This window comes from Octopus sinensis, linkage group LG2 (genome assembly GCF_006345805.1).
Source record: "Octopus sinensis linkage group LG2, ASM634580v1, whole genome shotgun sequence".
Lineage (NCBI taxonomy): Eukaryota > Metazoa > Mollusca > Cephalopoda > Octopoda > Octopodidae > Octopus > Octopus sinensis.
This window is the reverse complement of record NC_042998.1, coordinates 157,881,098-157,901,097: the sequence shown is the minus strand read 5'-3', so window position 1 is coordinate 157,901,097 and position 20,000 is coordinate 157,881,098. Positions and strand designations below refer to the sequence as shown.

General features: G+C 36.3%; 1 protein-coding gene across 3 annotated transcripts in view; it reads right to left on the bottom strand.

Moving 5' to 3' along the window:
- Positions 1–20,000, bottom strand: part of LOC115232661 — a 442,239-nt gene that overhangs the window by 204,618 nt on the left and 217,621 nt on the right. Inside the window, exon 1 of one of the 3 annotated variants that reach the window (XM_036500349.1) lies at positions 7,270–7,535. The exons of the other annotated variants lie outside the window; for them this stretch is intronic. The gene's annotated coding sequence lies outside the window, so the exon portion shown is untranslated. Of the gene's footprint in view, positions 1–7,269; positions 7,536–20,000 lie in introns of those variants that run through there. 3 annotated transcript variants of the gene reach the window in all.

Here is a 20,000-nt window from a genome sequence, read left to right as displayed (position 1 = left end):
TCCTAGGGCTATATAACGGTGGTGTACCCCCTACTGTCACGTTCTTGTTAGATTGACAGTATACAACCATTATATCGCTCCACCACCGTACACCTCTCTACGAGAGATTTAGAAACTCAATATTTCTTATATATATATATATATATATATATATACATATATATATACATATACATATATATATACATATACATATATATATATTTCTCCCCCTCTCTCTCCCCCTCTCCCCCTCCTCCTCTCCTCCCCTCTTCTCCCCCCTCCCCCTCTTCTCCTCTCTCCACACTACACCACACGACTTTACACATCACATCATATATGATGTGCCATACTAATACATACACCAACTAATACATACTAATACGTACTAATACATACTAATACATACTAATACATACTAATACATACACCAACCCTATACATACACACGTCCAAACCTCTCATACGCACTAATACTCTCTCATACACACACACACACACACACACACCCTTATACATACTAATACATACTAATACATACACCAACCCTATACATACACACGTCCAGACCTCTCATACGCACTAATACTCTCTCATACACACACACACACACACACACACCCTTATGTTGGAGCTGGTCATTCAACCCTATTATCAACCCTATTATCTCCCCTAATTTCGCTCTCGCGTCTCATGTTTGATCTTTGACTTCTGGCCGAAATCAGATCGCCATGTTGATTCGTTAGTTACTGCACGCATTTTTTTCTCTCCTTCTTTCTGTGTTTTTTTTCTCTCTGTGTATCTTTCTGTTGAAGAGCGTAGGCTCGAAACGTTAAATACTTGTTTTATTTATATTTCCTGAGCGCCATACTAATACAATTGTTTGTTTGTTTTCCACCTGCCTTCGTCTTTTGTCTATTTTCATAAAGCTTCCCGTTATATATATACATATATATATTAATGTGTGTACCCAGTCATCGCACACGCACACACACACAAATGAACCCACACATACATCCCATACGGCACGCAACCATACATACACGCACACAATTATACATACGCATATATACACACACACGCACGTACAAACACACACTTACACATACTCTAAGTTAAGCACAGTTACTCGCCATACACACAAAAAACGCACACGTACACAAACATACTACAACAAAACACACATACGATACATATACACGCACACACACATACCTCCCTGTTTCTGACTTGCTAGGCTACCCCACACACCACTCCTTTAATTCTACTACTGCCGGCTACAAGCCATTGTCCACCATACACACACATACACACACACGCACACACACACACACACACCCTTGTCATCTCGCACACCTTTTTTACCATTCTTTCTTTGATTCAGCTCTCTTGTTTTTAAAAACATTTTCCTCCTTTTTTACCACTTTCGTCTTTTTAGTATGTGACCTCGTGAAGACTACCTGCAATTTTTTCCTCTGTCCTCTCGTCTCGGGATCTTTCTTTCTCCTATGTTTCCGACGAAGAGCTCCGCTCGAAACGTCATGCCCTCCTTCTTCCCTTCTTTCCTGAGCGTCCAATAATACTTTATTTATTCCACATCCTTGCGTTGTTGTCTTTTTGTTTTCTTGTTTGGATTAACTTTATATATATATATACATAATATATACATGTATATATATATATATATAATATATATATATATATATTATATATATATATATATATTATAAAACATTATTGTGAATTGAAGAAATGGAGCTGAACGCAGATTGAACAGAAATCGTTTTATTTCATTCTACACGTGTTTCGAAAGGCACAAATTACCAAAATCCGATTGAATAATGGGACCATATTGTGTCTTTCTCTTCAGAAGAAAAAGGAAATCCGTTGGAAAAACAAAAACAGAACAGAGGCAGAGCAAAAACAATCGAACTGTGCTCCTAAGAGCCCATGGCGAAACTGTTTATCAGTTAAACTGTTTATCAGATAAACAGTTTCGCCATGGGCTCTTAGGAGCACAGTTCGATTTGTTTTTTGCTCTGCCTCTGTTCTGTTTTTGTTTTTCCAACGGATTTCCTTTTTTCTTCCTGAAGAGAAGACACAATATGGTCCCATTATTCAATCGGATTTTGGTAATTTTGTGCCTTTCCGAAACACGTGTAGAATGAAATAAAACGATTTCTGTTCAATCTGCGTTCAGCTCCATTTCTTCAATTCACCAATAATGTTTTAATTTCAATTATCCGCACACAACGCACGGTTGCAACGCCAGATGTTTGTACCTCCAACCGTGCTGTTCACTGCTGTGATTTTTGCTACTAAGTATCGGTTAAACTTTTGATTAATCTACTACAAGATTATTCATCTTTCTATTTCACATAATATATATATATATATATATATATATATATATATATATATATTATATCCATTATGTATGTATGTAGTATGTATGTATGTATGTATACATATAGGATTGTTTGAAATGGTGTAAAGATTTTATAATTCAAGAAAGAGGAGCATAATGAGAATGTTGGATGATTTTTCGTTTAACACTTTCAACACGTTTCAGAGATTCAAGAAGAATTTCTAAGACGAGATGAAGGCGTTAAATAAAAATATGCACAAAATTCTGATGTCTTCCTTTGCCTTAATGTAAATATGTGTGTGTATGTATGCATGTATGTATTTGTATATATAACTTTCCTAAAGAGTCTTTTTACTTGTAGGCGACATTCAGTGTAGTAAGTGACTGAAGAAAATATCAGTAACTACTATAGTATTGAGTAGTCTTTCCTACATTTAAAACTAAACGTATGCATACATCCACACACACACGCACACACACACGCACACGCACACACACACACACACACACACACACACACACACACACGAAACACTCTGCATCAATATACATGTAAATATATACTTTAAACCCTTGAGTCAGAGTGGTTATCTTTTGGTTTTTCCTTGTTCGTGTGGCTATCTGTGTGTGCGCGTTTATATATATGTGACCTCGTGAAGACTATAATATACGAACATACATACATGCATACGTACCCGGTAATTCCCGGGGAAGCAAAGTATGTTGCCCTTAAAACGGTTTTTGTGCATTTACACAGAATACCAAACTGTCTTACGCAGGATCTTGTGTTTAGGAATTCCCAATAAGTTATGAATACCCAAATTGTGAAACCAGTTATGCAATATCACGTAATTAATTACCCAATAGTAAGAATTCAAATAAAGTAGCCATGGAAAGGGATTTAATGCGTTCCCAGAGCATATAGAACATAGCGGGAAATACTAAGGTATCTATCCCAAATCGTGAAGCATGTTACGTAATAACAGGCTAATTAGGTAACAGATAATAACAATTCAAAGTAAATAACTCTGAAAAGAGCTTTTGCGCGTTCCCAGCGAATATTACCCTCTGGGGCGTTAGTGTTCGTATATTCATGAATACGTCACTAACCGAAATAAGTGTATCTATTGTTTAGGAAAATACTATTTACTTGTTTAAGGGTTGTACTGGATTAATTGCGAAGATAACAGTTCAAATACTAAGAAATAAGCATACTCAATTTCATTTTTACCATTTTTGCATTTATGTGTAGCTATCTATCAATATTTCTCTTTCTTTCTCTCTCTCTCTCCTAACCTCCCTACCTCTATCTGTTTCTTTCTCTCTTTCTCTCTCTCTCGCTATATATATATATATATATATATATATATATAATATATATATATATATATATATATATATATATATAACAATTTAGGAATGGCCTAGACAGGCCATTCGTCCACTAGAAAGAGCAGCCATAACTCCAACCGCCAAGTAGTGTAATTCGGAAATAAGTGAAAATTTAAAAACATTTACCCTAATTCATCTTTTATACGATGCATCGTTTCAGTGTCTTTAATGATAGACCAGCTTAATTAAATTAAATTAAGCTAGTCTACCATAGGTCACACTTCATCAGTAAAAGAAACCTGGGAGAGACGGATATATACGAGGCGACTGTATCAATGCCTCGGGAATATCTGTCTTAAAATTTTCAAGACCAACGCATTCGCGCCAAACTTATCGGCAGCAAATATAAACTGCCGATTCAATCTCAGAATTAGTCAGAAAATTATCAATTAATCAATTTAGGGTAGCAAAAATTCAGTAAAAATTTATCGCTACCAGCGGCCTAATGGAAAAGAGAAAATAGTCAAAGACTAAATATGTATAAATATAACAATTTAGGAATGGCCTAGACAGGCCATTCGTCCACTAGAAAGAGCAGCCATAACTCCAACCGCCAAGTAGTGTAATTCGGAAATAAGGTGATTAATTGATTAATTGATAATTTTCTGACTAATTCTGAGATTGAATCGGCAGTTTATATTTGCTGCCGATAAGTTTGGCGCGAATGCGTTGGTCTTGAAAATTTTAAGACAGATATTCCCGAGGCATTGATACAGTCGCCTCGTATATATCCGTCTCTCCCAGGTTTCTTTTACTGATGAAGTGTGACATATGGTAGACTAGCTATTTAATTAATTTAATTAAGCTGGTCTATCATTAAAGACACTGAAACGATGCATCGTATAAAAGATGAATTAGGGTAAATGTTTTTAAATTTTCACCTTATTTCCGAATTACACTACTTGGCGGTTGGAGTTATGGCTGCTCTTTCTAGTGGACGAATGGCCTGTCTAGGCCATTCCTAAATTGTTATATTTATACATATTTAGTCTTTGACTATTTTCTCTTTTCCATTAGGCCGCTGGTAGCGATAAATTTTTACTGAATTTTTTGCTACCCTAAATTGATTAATTGATAATTTTCTGACTAATTCTGAGATTGAATCGGCAGTTTATATTTGCTGCCGATAAGTTTGGCGCGAATGCGTTGGTCTTGAAAATTTTAAGACAGATATTCCGAGGCATTGATACAGTCGCCTCGTATATATCCGTCTCTCCCAGGTTTCTTTTACTGATGAAGTGTGACCTATGGTAGACTAGCTTAATTTAATTTAATTAAGCTGGTCTATCATTAAAGACACTGAAACGATGCATCGTATAAAAGATGAATTAGGGTAAATGTTTTTAAATTTTCACCTTATTTCCGAATTACAACTACTTGGCGGTTGGAGTTATGGCTGCTCTTTCTAGTGGACGAATGGCCTGTCTAGGCCATTCCTAAATTGTTATATTTATACATATTTAGTCTTTGACTATTTTCTCTTTTCCATTAGGCCGCTGGTAGCGATAAATTTTTACTGAATTTTTTGCTACCCTAAATTGATTAATTGATAATTTCTGACTAATTCTGAGATTGAATCGGCAGTTTATATTTGCTGCCGATAAGTTTGGCGCGAATGCGTTGGTCTTGAAAATTTTAAGACAGATATTCCCGAGGCATTGATACAGTCGCCTCGTATATATCCGTCTCTCCCAGGTTTCTTTTACTGATGAAGTGTGACCTATGGTAGACTAGCTTAATTTAATTTAATTAAGCTGGTCTATCATTAAAGACACTGAAACGATGCATCGTATAAAAGATGAATTAGGGTAAAGTTTTTTAAATTTTCACCTTATTTCCGAATTACACTACTTGGCGTTGGCGGTTGAGTTATGGCTGCTCTTTCTAGTGGACGAATGGCCTGTCTAGGCCATTCCTAAATTGTTATATTTATACATATTTAGTCTTTGACTATTTTCTCTTTTCCATTAGGCCGCTGGTAGCGATAAATTTTACTGAATTTTTTGCTACCCTAAATTGATTAATTGATAATTTTCTGACTAATTCTGAGATTGAATCGGCAGTTTATATTTGCTGCCGATAAGTTTGGCGCGAATGCGTTGGTCTTGAAAATTTTAAGACAGATATTCCCGAGGCTTGATACAGTCGCCTCGTATATATCCGTCTCTCCCAGGTTTCTTTTACTGATGAAGTGTGACCTATGGTAGACTAGCTAATTTAATTTATTAAGCTGGTCTATCATTAAAGACCTGAAACGATGCATCGTATAAAAGATGAATTAGGGTAAATGTTTTTAAATTTTCACCTTATTTCCGAATTACACTACTTGGCGGTTGGAGTTGGAGTATGGCTGCTCTTCTAGTGGACGAATGGCCTGTCTAGGCCATTCCTAAATTGTTATATTTATACATATTTAGTCTTTGACTATTTTCTCTTTTCCATTAGGCCGCTGGTAGCGATAAATTTTACTGAATTTTTTGCTACCCTAAATTGATTAATTGATAATTTCTGACTAATTCTGAGATTGAATCGGCAGTTTATATTTGCTGCCGATAAGTTTGGCGCGAATGCGTTGGTCTTGAAAATTTTAAGACAGATATTCCGAGGCATTGATACAGTCGCCTCGTATATATCGTCTCTCCCAGGTTTCTTTTACTGATGAAGTGTGACCTATGGTAGACTAGCTTAATTTAATTTAATTAAGCTGGTCTATCATTAAGACACTGAAACGATGCATCGTATAAAAGATGAATTAGGGTAAATGTTTTTAAATTTTCACCTTATTTCCGAATTACACTACTTGGCGGTTGGAGTTATGGCTGCTCTTTCTAGTGGACGAATGGCCTGTCTAGGCCATTCCTAAATTGTTATATTTATACATATTTAGTCTTTGACTATTTTCTCTTTTCCATTAGGCCGCTGGTAGCGATAAATTTTTACTGAATTTTTTGCTACCCTAAATTGATTAATATATATATATATATATATATATATATACATACATACATACACACACGCACGTTTATACAGATACATACTTATACATATATACGGACATGTGCGTGTATGTATATGCATGTATACATATGAGTGTGTATATATATATATATGTGTGTGTGTGTGTGTGTGTGTAATGTATAAATAGAGCTTATCTCTCTGCAGGTCATTCTAGGATTCGCTGGGAACCAGAGTCTTAGGAGACGATGAGTTCCTAAGAAACATTTGCTATGGAACGGGTTTTCTAGGTAAATAAATTATAACTTTCAGAGATGAATTCAATTAATGAATTAGTTAAATCCCTATAATATAATACAAGGGCTATTTAATTTAAAGTGGGTCTTCTCTATTTTTTAAAAATAATTGTCATGCATATCATTTTCTTTCCAAGAAGGCTGTTGTTAACGAAAACAATGCAATAAATAAAAGAATATAGAGTTGAAGTTTGGTTTACAAAAGATATACCAAGAACGTGGATATGAATGAAAATTAGATAAAAAGAAACAACGCCTAAATTAGAAAGAAATACATACCTCACTTTTTGTAAGAACTAATGTCTTTTCCAATATAAGTTTGTAAGTTGGGTTTTTAGAATAATTATACTGCACTTGTGAGGCTTTTCCCTTTTCAGATTGTGATTGTGCGCAGTAATATTTGAATTATTTCTAGATTCAATATATATGTACATATAATTAATATAGCAGTTTGTTGTAATTCTTGCAGGACGCAGACACAGATCACTATGTCTATATAATACAAAACGATGAAAAAGAGAAAAAGCAAGCAGAAAAATGTTGTTACAACGGCGTATATGACCAATGGCTGGGAAAAACATTGAAGCTAGCTATTTACTATAAGCTGATTGACAATGAGTTGGTAAGTCTTTATTATCTTATCAGCGGATTAACTTTCACTAATGATGAGGATCTTCGAGCTCATAATAATACTTATGATTATAAGGACCATGACGGTGAAGTTGGTGGAGATTATATTGACGATGTTATTTTTGCTGATGCTGATGATAGTGATGATAAAGATGATGGCGATGATAATGGCAGTGGTAGTGGCGGCGATGTTGCTATTATAATGAGAGTACAAATAACTTTAAGCCATATTTGTAATAATGATGATGATGATGATCATCATCATCATCATGATCTTGATAATAATAATGGTTTCAAATTTTGCCACAGGGGAAGCCATTTTGTGGGAAGATATGAACCCAGAATTTCACTGGAACTTAATTTATCGACCCCGAAAGGATGAAAGACAACGTTGACCACAGAACGTAGCGGCAGACGAAATACCGCAAAGCAGTTCGCCCGGTGTGATAACGAGTGTGCCTGCTCACCGCCTTCATAATAATAATAATAATAATATAATAATAATAATAATAATAATAATAATAATATAATAATATAATAATAATAATGATGATGATGATGATGATGATGATGATGATGATGATGATAACAACAACAACAATAATATTAATAATAGGAATTCCTTGATGCAGTACGAGATATTGGCTGCCATGGCTTTTGATTTTAACTGATTGGAAGTGCTATCATGTACATGTTTCGGCTTGGTATAAAGGATGGACTACAGCAAATATTCTGCTCAGTATCACAGATTTGCATGTCAGCTGTTTGAACTCAACTAGTTAAGCACGTCCCTTGGTGACTGATGATATGTTCATCTATGATCACGAGTTGAAGTAGTGGGGGTGCATTATCACCATGTGTTGAAAGGAATTCTTTGAGGTTTGAATGATTCACCTCTGTAAACATGGGTGTTTCGTTTATCATCCTTAAACAACGTTTATTCAAGGTCCTTTTGAGCAGGATGGTGTGGTCTATGCGACCTAAAGAAAATTCTAACTGGTTCCCACCTGCAAGATCATGTTTTGTTTATCTTGATATGAGATCACCATGTTACGCACATAAAGTTGTGATGCATGTGCCTGGTTTACCCTTATCAGAGGTTTAATCATGATGTGTGTATTGGGCTGCGTATATTTGTACCCCAGTGTCACTTTGATGGCATGCTCTGTTCTCTCACTCAAACTTAGGGTCAAACTTAGAAGTGAGCAAGTGTCACCACTGTGCCGCATTTGCAATAGAGTGGACGAAACCATTTCCCATATTACGAACGAATGCCCTAGACTTGTCCAAAACCACAAGTTGTGGTGACACGATCAGGTAGCCAAAGTACTACATTGGAATCTGTGCGAAAAGTGGCCGCTAAAGAGGGGAAAGAATGGTATGAGAAGAAACCGCAAAGAGTGTAGATTTGGAGACTAGCAAAATTCTCTGGGATTTCCCAATCCAAACAGATCAGTTGCTAGAGCATAACAGACCAGACCTAGTGGGTCAACGAAAATTCAAGAAGGAAATCAAAAAGGTAGATAGATACAACCCTATCAAGTACGAAATATCTCGGCTATGGAAAATGAAGATGGTGAACATAGTGCCAATTATTATTGGGTCCTTGGCAACAGTATAAGAAGGCGCCAAGGGAAATATAAGGGAAATTGGAATAGAGTGCCTAGTGGAACTGTTACAAAAGGTTTGCCTCCTTTGCACAGCGAGAATAAGCGGGAGAGTATTAGATAGCTGAAAAGAACGAATACCATGGCACCGTAAGCTGCAGGTAGTAAGCCCGCTACGCATGAATGACTCCAAGAGCGCGAACAAAATCTGTGATAAAGAGAAATAATAATGATAATGATAATAATAATAAACCTAGCCGTCACTGAACTGATAGCCACTGAATAAAAAAAAAGTGATATCACTGAGCTAAATAACCTAATATACGCAGCAGCCACTGCAGCCACAAAAGAAGCTGGATACTCACCCAAACCCGCCCAAACAGGAGTACCACCACCCAAACAAACCCTGTGGATAAATAACATCCAAAGCAAAATAAAAAAAATTAGAAAAGACCTGTCGATTCTTAATGAAATCAGCAAACAATCAACGCTACTGAGCAACAAAAAGAGAACAAAAATACTCCGCAAATATAACATCACAGAGAAAGATTTGCCTGAAATAAAAGAAAAGCTGAAGCAAGATATCGTTGCCAAAGCACAAGGATCCGCCGGTACAAGAAACGCCAACGCTTCTTTGAAGAAAACAAAAAGTTCAACTCCAACCCCAAAAAGTTCTACCAAGCACTGGGAAAAAATAAAATAGAAGTCACTGCAGCACCAACGGCAGAAGAATTGGAAGAATTCTGGGGAGAAATATGGTCGGCGAACGAACCACCAAAAAAAAGGAGTATCAGAATAACAAACTCGGCATCTGAACAACTTTGGACCCCCATAACAACTGAAGAGGTCACCCAGGCACTGCAAAGACTAAGCAACTGGAAGGCACCTGGGCATGACAAGATCCCCAACTTCTGGTTGAAATATCTAACAGGAATGCACAAAAAGCTGGCTGAAAACTTTAACAACGTACTAGCAGAGCCAGAGACAATGCCTGAATGGCTCACGAAGGGGAAAACCATCTTAATTCCCAAATCAAATGAAACAGAAAAACCAGAAAACTACAGACCAATAACCTGCCTCCCTACTATGTGCAAGGCATTTACTGCAGTGATATCACAAAGGCTGAACAAGCACCTGGACGAAAACAAACTGTTCCCAGAAGAGCAGAAAGGATGCCGCAAAGGCTCATATGGCTGTAAAGATCAACTAATGATTAATAAAGCCATAACTGAAGACAGCCACAGAAAGAACAAAGGCCTCAGTATGGCCTGGATTGACTACAAAAAGGCGTTTGATAGCATCCCCCACACATGGATCCTCGAAACACTAGCCATTAACAAAGTAGCACCAACAATCATAAAATTCATAGAGCACTCTATGAATAAATGGCAAACAGTCCTACACCTCCAAACAAAAGAGGGACTCATGAAAACCAAAGACATCCCCATTAGAAGAGGAATATTCCAGGGAGACACGCTCTCTCCACTCCTTTTCTGCTTGGCACTGTCACCTCTATCTGATATGCTAAATAGAACTGGATGCGGATATAAATGTTACGGCAAAACGATCAGCCACCTTTTATATATGGATGACCTAAAACTATACGCTGCAAATGACAAACAGCTGGAACACTATTAAAGACAGTTCATGGATTTACCAAAGAAATAGATATGAAATTTGGATTAGAAAAATGCGCCAAAGTAACCATGAAAAGAGGAAAACTAGTTAAGAGTAACAACATCACACTAGATAAAACCAATGAAATAAAAGAATTAGACCAAAGCCAAACTTACAAATACTTAGGAATCCATGAACTAGATAAGACACAACACACACAAATGAAAGAGAAAATAAAAAAAAGAATATTATAGACGAGAGTTAGATCAATACTAAAAACAGAGCTCAATGCTAAAAACAAGATAACTGGTATTAACACTTTAGCTGTCCCAGTTATAAGTTACAGCTACAATATCCTTAACTGGACACGAAATGAACTGACCAAAATAGATAGGAAAACAAGAAAAATAATGACAGGATCTAGGATGCATCACCCAAAATCTGACATAGAAAGACTATATATACAACGTATAGAAGGTGGTAGAGGCCTTATACAGCTGGAAAACTACTATAAAATAACCACCATAGGACTGCAAAAATACCTACTTCAGAAGGAAGGAAAACTGATCCAGATAGCGGCAAAACACGAGCAAAACAAAAAACTGTTCTCAGTATTTAAGGAAGCTGACAAATACAAACAAGAAATCATACCACCTAATAAACATGAAGAAGAAGAAGAAGATGAAGAAACAACAAAAGCTATAAAACAAATGAAATCCAAACTAAAAATAGAACTGCAACGAACCATGATAAAACGATGGCAAGAAAAGCCCCTTCATGGTAAATACTGGACTAAACTAAACGCAAAAGAAATAGACAAAGAAAAATCCCAGCAATGGTTGAGAAGCTCAGGACTCAAAGCAGAAACAGAGGGATTTTTAATTGCAGCACAAGACCAAAGCCTCCCCACCAGAAATTACCAAAAACATGTAATGAAAAGAAATATTACAAGTAACTGCAGAATATGTGGAGATGGACAAGAAACAATAAATCATATTATCTCTAGCTGCCCAGTCTTGGCTAAGAAGGAATATATTCACAGACATGACAGAGTTGGAACTTACATACATTGGAAGCTATGCCAACATTATGGAATAACAACAGAAAAAAGATGGTATAGGCACACACCAGAAAAGGTCACAGAAAACGAGAAAGCAACCATACTCTGGGATATGCCGATACACACAGATAGAGAAATTCAGGCCAACAGACCAGATATAGTTGTCAGAGACCATGAAGAAAAAAATGCTTTCTAATTGATGTATCAGTACCGGCAGATGACAACGCGTCTCTAAAAGAAATGGAGAAACTCTCAAAATACAAAGACCTGGAAATAGAGGTAACTAGAATGTGGAATCTGAAAACAGAAACAATTCCTATCATAGTAGGTGCATTAGGCATGATAAAAAAATATTCAGACAAATACATAACAAAAACACCAGGACTTACAAACACATATAACATACAGAAAATTGCACTACTGGGCACTGCACACATCCTACGCAGAACACTTTCCATACAATAACCATCAGAGCATCACAACAAATCACATCACATACCCAAGGCACACAGAGCTGCGCTCGGTAGTGAAGTGAAAGCACGCTATAAAAATAAAAATAAAACTACTGAATAATAATAATAATAATAATAATAATAATAATAATAATAATAATGACAGCATGGGTATTGAGACCCACTATCTTGATTTTCTCATTGAGTGCTATTTTTAGTTCTAATCTAACATATCTATAATATTTCTTCTCTATCTTCTTTCATTTTTCTGTGTTGTCCCGTATCTGATTCATCGAATCTAAGTGTTTGTATGTCTAGGTTTAGTCTAGCTTTCTTATTAATCTTAACTAGTTTTTCCTCTTTTTCTAGGCTATTTGGGCATATCTTCCTAAGCCGAATTTCATATTTCTTTCTTTGGTAAATCCATGCACTATCTGTAGTAATGTTACCGGTTGTTTGTCATTTGCAGTATACAGCTTGAGTTCATCAATATACAAGACATGGTTGATTGTTTTGCCACAGTACTTGTATCCACATGCTGTTCTGTTTAACATTCAGTTAATGGCGTCAGTGCCAGGAGTGGAGAATTCAATTCCCCTTGCAATTTTTGTTTTCGAATGGGGATGGGTTTTAGTTTTTTTATAATTTTCCCTTTTGTATGTATCTGTAGAACTGTTTGCCATTTATTCTTGACATATTTTATATATTTTACAATATTTATATTATTAATATAATCATTATCTTTGTTAAAATAATAATGATAATGATGATGATGATGATAATAATAATAATAATAATAATAATAATAATAATAATAATAATAATAATAATAATAATAATAATAATAATAATAATAATAATAATAATAAATGCCCTGATGCAGTACCAGGCATTGGCTCTCATGGCTTCTGATCTTAACTGATTGGAAGTGTTATCATGTACATTGTTTTGTCTTGGTATAAAAGATGGGCTACAGCAAATATTCTGCTCAATACCACAGATTTGCTTGTCAGTTGTTTGACCTTAACCAGTTGAGCATGTCCCTTAGTGGCTGACGGTATGTGCATTTCTGATCACGAGCAGAAGTATTGGGAGAGCATCATAGCCATGTGTTGAGAGGGATTCTTTGGGGTTTGAATAATTCACCTCTGGAAACATGGGTGGTTCTTTCAACATCCCTAAACAACCCTTATTCAGGGACCGTTTGAGCGGGATGGGCTACTCAACCTGAAGAAAATTCTAACTGGGCCCCACCTGCAAGGTCATGTGCTGTTTATCTTAATATGAGATCACCATGTCGCGCACATATGTTTGTGATGCATGTGCCTAGTGTACCCTTATCAGACGGCTTCGTATATTTTACCCCAGTGTCACTTTGATGGCATGAACTGCTATCTCACTCAATAATAATAATAATAATAATAATAATGATTCTTTCTAATATAATGATAGTAGTAATAATAATGATAAAAATGACAGTAATAGTAATTATTATTATTATTATTATTATTATTATTATTATTATTATTATTATTATTATTATTATTATTATTATTATTATTATTAATATTATTATTATTAGGTCATCAATTACGAAATTTGTAGAAAAGAAAAAGAAACTGCTAATGTTTTATAAATACAAGGAATAGTTTTATTCATGAAAGTATGCACCCATATTGTCAATATACTTTTGCCATTTCGGCTGTAGCATGTCCAGCCCGGAACTGTAAAAGTCTGGCAAATGTAGAGTCAGTAAAATCTTGGAAGGCCTGTTTTACAGCATCGTCGGAATTAAAAATTTTTTCCTATCAAAAAATTATCCAAATTCTGGAAGAAGTGGGGGTAAGATCAAGTGAGTATAGTGGATGACTGAGAACTCTAACTCTTGTAGTTTCGCCAATGTCATTTTTGCGATGTGTGATCTGGCGTTGTCTTGCAATAAAATAGGAGTGGATCTGTTGACTAATCTAGGCAGTTTTTTGTAAGTTTCTGCATCACTTGGTCCATTTGGCCGCAGTATACTTCGGCCATGATTGATGACCTAGGTTTAAAGAAATAATAATGGATCACACCTGCGCCAGACCACTAAACACACACCATCAGCTTCTTTTGATGAATTCTGCCTTTTGGACTGTGTTTTGGTGGCTCGTCTTTGTCCAACCATTGTACTGAAAGTTTACGGTTGTTTTACTGGATACATTTCTCATCGCATGTTATAATTCAATTAAAAAAGGATTCATTTTTATGACAAGAAAGTAACATAATACCGGCTTTCAAACGTTGGTGTTTATGATTTTCATAGAGTTCATGTGGAACCCACTTATCCCAATGTTTTACTTTACCGATTTGAACTAGATGAGTCAATATTATTTGCCTGCTAGTAGCAAACAACAACGATAATTCACGGACACTTTGAAATGTATCTGATTCCACGGTGGCTTTTAGCTCGTAATTATTCACCTTTGTTTCTGGTCGACCGCATTGCTAATTTGTGAGGTCAAAGTAACTAGAACGAAATTTTGCAAATCAATTTGACACTGTCTGCAGTGTAATAACATTAAAATGAATATCTCCATTAATATTCCGAGCTGCCTGTGATTCTGTATTTCCAAGAATGAACTCATATTTCAAAACTGTACGAATTTCCGACTTAACCATATCTAAACAAAAGTAACAAGAAACCATTTATATATACTTTATAAAGCGCAAAATGAGTTAGAATAAAGAAATAGATGTGTCAGCTTTCTAACAAAAAATATAGATAGTCAAAATATAATAATAGGACAAAATGAGCAGCTGTCAAAGTTTACCATATACTTTCCTATAAATCTCTTACTTGACGACCTAATATTATTTCTACCAATGACTGAAATTTTGGAGGAAGAGGGAAAGTCAATTACATCGACCCCAGCACTCAATGATGAAGGGCGAAGTGGAATTTGAACTCACCGATATCGCCTTTTTGCTTATCATCTTTGAGAGTCGACAAACTAAGTACCAGTTGAGTACTGGTTCAATGTGATCGACTTCCTCATCCTCACGAATGTCAGGCTTTGTGCCTGTAGTAGAAAGTATTATTATTATTTTCATTATTATTATTATTATTATTATTATTATTATTATTATATTATTATTATATTATTATTATTATTATTATTATTATTATTATTATTATTATTATTATTATTATTATTATTATTATTATTATTATTATTATTATTATTATTATTATTATTATTATTATATGTTTGACTTTTGCTTTATATTTGTACAAGTTGGCTCCAAGTCTCACCCAGAGACCTCAAGAGACAACAGGTTGGAAGTTCGTGATGTTGTTATGCCTAGTGTGCCATATATTTGGTTTTGTATTTAATGTTGTACTAGTGAATGTCAAAAAAAAAAGAGTATGTTTGTTTTAAAACATAAGATTACATAAAAAGTATGAGCAGTCCCCATGAGCACTATCTTTTGGATTTCTGCCATTTTGGGGTTTCCTGGTATCTGAGTTAGATAGCGATCAGCCCCTTTTGCTATCATTCCCAGGGCACCTATGACAACAGGTATTGTTATAGTCTTCAGGTTCCACATTTTGCTGATTTCTATTTATAGATCTTTATATTTGCTCAGTTTTTGGTAGGTCTTGACACATACGTTTATATCGATTGGGACAGTCATATCAATGAGGAGGCATGTTCTTTGTTTGAAGTCTTTCAATATGATGTCTGGCCTATTTGCATCTATCTTTCTGTCAGTTTGAATGGGGAAGTTCCAGAGGAGTGAGATGTGGTCATTTTCAAGCACTGGAGGTGGTTTGTGTTCCCACCAGTTTTTTTCATGGGGCAAATCCAGGTTTTTGCAGATTACCCAGTGAATATATTGTGCAGCTCTATCATGCCTGTTGAGATACTCTGTAGGCGCTAGAAGACTGCCCTTGGAGACAACATGATCAATGGTTTCATTTTGTTGTTGACATGCACGACATGTTGGGCTACTGCCGTTCTTTAATATGTTGGCCTGGTAGTTTCTTGTTGGTAGGCATTGATCTTGAGCTGCTATGAGAAACCCTTCTGTTTCAGATTTTAAGCCAGAGGCCATTAACCATTGATGGGTCAGGGCTTTGTCAACATCTGCATTATTCGCTCTCTTTGGGTATTTGCTATAGAGAGGTTTTTCTTGCCATTTATCATTCAGAATATCTAAGGCAGCAGTTTTAGCACGGGTTTTCATGCGTTTAGCTTTTTCTGTGCTTGTTTCTTGTATGTCTAATTCCGAAATTTGTTGTATTCGGAATTCACTTAGATATTCCTTTGCCTGTTTTGTTACTGAGTATGATGCTTTCTGGCTTTCATGTTTTGAGACAAGTTTTAACATCCAGTCCTCAGAGTTGTTCAGGTACGTGTCTAGGCCAATTGTAGCAATCTTCATTGTTATTGCCAGTTGTAAAAGTCCACGGCCTCCCTCTTTTCTTGGCAGATAAAGTCGTTCTATATCTGCCTTAGGGTGGTGCATTCTATGCATTGTCAACAGTTTTCGTATTTTTTTGTCAAGATTACATATTTCAGCAATTGACCAGTTAACGATATTGAAACTGTAAGTCACGACTGGTATGGCTAAAGCATTGATCGCTTCGATCCTGTTTCTCGCATTCAGCTCTGTCTTGATAACATTCTCTCCAGACCATTCCTTCATCACTGAATGCCTTATTCTGTCCCCTTCAATTACCCCTAGGTACTTGTAGCTCTCCGCTGGGTTTAAATCATCCTTATTATTATTATTATTATTATTATTATTATTATTATTATTATTATTATTATTATTATTATTATTATTATTATCGTTATTACTTTTTTTTCTTCTTTCAAATTTGCTTCCATTTCTTGCCGAGTGTCTTCCCGACACCTAGGGCAAAGAAACTCATAGTGTACATTGGTAGGCCATTAAACCAAACTCAATAGTTCATTCATTTTTTTTTTTTTAAGTTAAATTAAAATACATGAGCAGCAACAGTTCTCACATCGACAATGCTCTTCTCAATACGTGTGATGTACCAGTTAAGACAATCTTTTGCACTTCTTGCAGGGATGGTAAGCCAAGGATCATTCTCATATAATTTTCGGTTCCCTTCTTGATCATTCCTAGTGCTCCTACGATCACTGGCACTGTAACCGCCTTGAGATGCCACATTTTCTCAATTTCAATGAGTAGGTCTTTATATTTTCTGAGCTTGTCAAACTCTTTCGCTGAGATATTATGATCACAGGGGATGCTCATGTCGATCAATAAGCAAACTTTATTGCTTTGGTCTTTCACAACAATATCTGGTTTATTGGCCTTGATGGTTCGGTCTGTATGTACTGGAAAGTCCCACAGAATGGTTACATTTTCTCCTTCAGTTACAGCCTCAGGGTGGTGATTATACCACTTGTTGGCAGTTTTGATATTGTAATGCCAACTTATTAGCCAATGTAGATATTGGCCAACTCTGTCATGTCTTAATTTATACTCCACTGGTGCTAAGACTTTACATCCAGAGATTAGGTGGTCCACTGTTTCAATCATGTCGTTGCAGAATCGGCATTTTGGGTCTGCTCCATTTTTCATCACATTGGCCTGGTAGTTCCGGGTTAATAGGCTTTGATCTTGAGCAGCCAGGATGAAACCTTCGCTCTCTGCTTTTAGCCCTGAGCTCTGTAGCCACTGATGGGTTTGCTTCTTGTCAACATCAGCTTGTTTACTGCGGGTCACATATTTGCCGCGCAGAGGTTTCTCCTCCCACCTATCAGCCAATTGCTCGTGCGCTCTTTTCGTTGCCATTATTTTCACCTTCTTTGCAACAATAGTTGCCGTACTTTCCTCGGGTTGTTCAGTTTGGGTATCCTGCACGAGATCAATAGCAAATTTTTTGCTTTCCTTTATGATAGAATGAAGCTTCTTCCGTCTCTCGTGATTTTCCACGAGCTTTAGCATCCAGTCATTCGATATTTCGAGATATTTGGCCAGTCCAATTGTGGTTGTTTTGTAAGCTAGTTCAAATTGGATCAGGCCTCGACCTCCTTGGGCTCTGGGAAGGTAAAGGCGATCTACGTCTGCCTTTGGGTGGTGCATCCTATTACAACTCAGCAGCTTGCGTATTTTCCTATCTATATTCTTTACTTCACTCATATTCCAGTTCAACACATTGTAGCTATAAGTAACAACTGGAACTGCAAAGGAATTTATAGCTAACACCTTGTTACGTGCATTTAGTTCAGATTTCAGGACTGCACGAACTCTCCTATAACATTCCTTCCTGATCTTCTCTTTCATGCTTGCATGCTGAATACCAGAGCCTTCATTTATCCCTAAATATTTGTATGTTTATTCTTGCTCAAGGTCTCTTATGACTGTGTCAACATCTAACACGACTGAATTTGTAGTCTTCACTTTCCCTTTCTAGAAAGTGGCCTTGGCACACTTCTCAAGTCCAAACTCCATCCCGATGTCATCGCTGAATGCTTTCACGGTGCGCAATAGGCCTTCAAGTTCATTATTGTCTTTACCATAAAGTTTTAAGTCATCCATATAAAATAGATGGCTTATTTTTTATTAGCAATTTTATACCCATACCCTGTTCTGTTTAATTCACTTGTAAGGGGTATTAGGGCTATGCAGAATAGTAAAGGTGTAAGTGAGTCACCTTGAAAAATTCCACAGTTGATGTTTATATTTTCTGAGGCAAGTACTCCATTAGAGTGGTATAATTAGAGATTCGTATTCCACAACGACATATTGTGCTTCAGGAAGTTTGAAATCACAGGGGACATTTTGAAGATGTCCATCGATCTCAAGATCCATGGATGCGGTATACTGTCGAAGGCCTTTTTATAGTCAATCCATGCGGAGCTGAGATTTCTTCGCTTGTTGTGACAGTTCTCAAGGATCATACGATTGATTAGCAGTTGATCTTTGCATCCGTAAGAGCCTCGGCGGCACCCTTTTTGTTCAATGGGGAAAATATCGTTCTTCTCCATGAATGCATATGTTCTCTCCGCCAGGATAGATGTTAGGATTTTATACGTGGTGGATAGACAGGTTATAGGCCGATAGTATTTTGGAAGGTTGGTTTCGTTATTCTTTGGGAGTAGGTAAGTAATGCCACTTGCTAACCATTCAGGTGTTTTCTTTGGGTCTCTCATAATTCCATTGAGCAGCTGAACTAGCTTACCGTGTGCGCATGGGAGCGATGCGAGCCAGAAATTCGGCACCCTATCTTTACCGGAGGATTTCCAATTATGGGCCTTAGTGAGTGCCTTTCTTAGGTCTGCTATTGTGATGTCTTCCCATGCTTGTTGTTGTAAATTTTGGTAGGATCCTTCAGTTTGTATAACCCAGTCTGCATTTATGTTGTACGTCTTCTTGTCACTCCAAATCCTTTTCCAAAAGTTTTGAACTTCTTCCATGAGAGGAGGGTCTTTAACGGTTACTTTCTCCTTCCCTATTTCTCTGTAGAATTTTTTGGCATTGGATGTGAACAGCTTATTTTGCTTGTAAAACTTGTTTCTCTTCTCAAATCTTCGTATTCTTTGGGCTTTTGCTTGGGCTTTTTGTTTCAGCGTTTCTTTTATTGATATCAGTTCTTCTCTTGGTGAGGATCCAAATTTTCTC